Source organism: Cyprinodon variegatus, unplaced genomic scaffold, assembly GCF_000732505.1.
Source record: "Cyprinodon variegatus isolate N-32 unplaced genomic scaffold, C_variegatus-1.0 Scaffold938, whole genome shotgun sequence".
Classification (NCBI taxonomy): Eukaryota; Metazoa; Chordata; class Actinopteri; order Cyprinodontiformes; family Cyprinodontidae; genus Cyprinodon; species Cyprinodon variegatus.
In genome coordinates, this window is record NW_015151391.1 from 179,440 (window position 1) to 181,215 (window position 1,776).

Genomic DNA, 1,776 nt, shown 5'->3' on the forward strand with positions numbered 1-1,776 from the left:
GGAGGAAGAGACATCGCACTGACCTTGCTGAAGACTGGTGCCATATCGTGATACTCGGAAGGAACGGAAGAAAGGTCAGGAGGGTCCACCTCCCCCCCACCTCTAGGGGACTGAATAGCAGGAGCCGCAGAACGGAGACATGAGACATGACAGGAAGTGGACCAAGACTCAATGCGTTCAGCCCAGTTGATGTGAGGGTTATGAAGTTCCAACCACTCGAATCCTAGTACCAGAGATGAACATGCAGAGGGAAAAACAAAAAAAGTTAGAGTCTCACAGGGATTTCCAGATATTAGGAGCTCCAATGGTCGTGTCTGATGAGTGACGTGATGCAGCTTCTTCCCGTCGATAGCTGAAACTCTGAGCGGCCTCTTCAGAGGAATAGTCTCAATCTTCAATTGTTGAACTAGGTTAGAGTCAATGAGGTTTCTCTCACAACCAGAGTCAATGAGAGCAGATAGGGTGAGAGTCTGATCAGAACAAAACAGAGTAGCAGGTAACAGTAGGTGAGGAGATTTCTCAGATCTTAGATGGTCGGTCAGGCTCCTCACATCCTCTGACGGACCCCGGCTTTTGATTTAGCTGGGCATGTGGCGATAAAATGGCCCGGCTCACCACAATACAGACACAGGTTTCCTTTAACTCTCCGTTGTCGTTCTTCATTGGAAAGTCTGGTGTGCCCAATCTGCATGGGTTCGGCCTCAGCTCCTTCTGTAGACGAGGAGGAAACGTCAGAGACATGAACAGGAGAAGAAGGCGAATTATTCTTAATCCTTGGTCTGGTAGTGGGTTCTAGGGATCCAGAAAAAACAGAAGTGCTGTTAGATGCAGGAGCAGCAACAGAAAAATTGTGGCTTCTTTGCCTTGACCTGGTTCTAGTTCGAAGTCTATTATCCAACCGAATGGTTAACCTGATTAAATCCTCCAAACTAGCTGGTTCATCGATTGTGGCGAATTCGTCCTTGATGTTTTCATTTAAAGCATTAAAATAGGCACTCTTAAGTGCACACTCATTCCAGCCAGAGGCTGCGGCTTTAACCCGGAAGTCAACAGAAAACTCCGCCACCAACTGATTTCCTTGCTTTAAACTGAGCAAGGCTCGAGAGTCAATGGTTTTGTCAGAATCCTGATTAAAAACCTGGGAAAATTCAGTAATGAATTCAGAGCATGAAAATGCATGAAAAACTGGATTCAAAAGAAAATCTAGCCTCCGCCCACTCCAGAGCTCGACCAGTGAGTTGTGAAAGGATGAAAGCTATCTTTCTTTTATCATTAGGAAAGCTAGCAGGTGAATGTTCGAAGATTAACCGGCACTGAAACAAAAATCCTTTGCATTTACTTTGAATACCTGAAAATCGTTCAGGGAGGCTCGGACGGAATTCCGGAAGTGACGTGACGGGTTCTGACCTTTGAGGCGCAAGTCGTTCCGGAGCAGGAAGTTCGGCAGGCGCTGCGTTAGCATTCCTCATGTAACCTGCATATTCCTGTAGAACTTGGTTCTGATGTTCAATGTGTGTATTTAACTCACGGAGGGTTAACGCATGTCCTTGAATTTGGGCAGCTTGCTCATCAATCAACCTGCTGGGTTCTGTTTATGGCCGGAGTGTTCTGTCATGATGGGTCTCTGTGATTAAACCCACATGCAGAACACCACACGAAGCAGGGTAAAAGTTTAACAGTTTATTAAAGAGTTGCAAAACACAGAGAATCAATGCACTGGTTCTGGTACTGGTCCGGGACTCGGTTTCACAGAGTATCTGTAGAGAGGGATAGTTT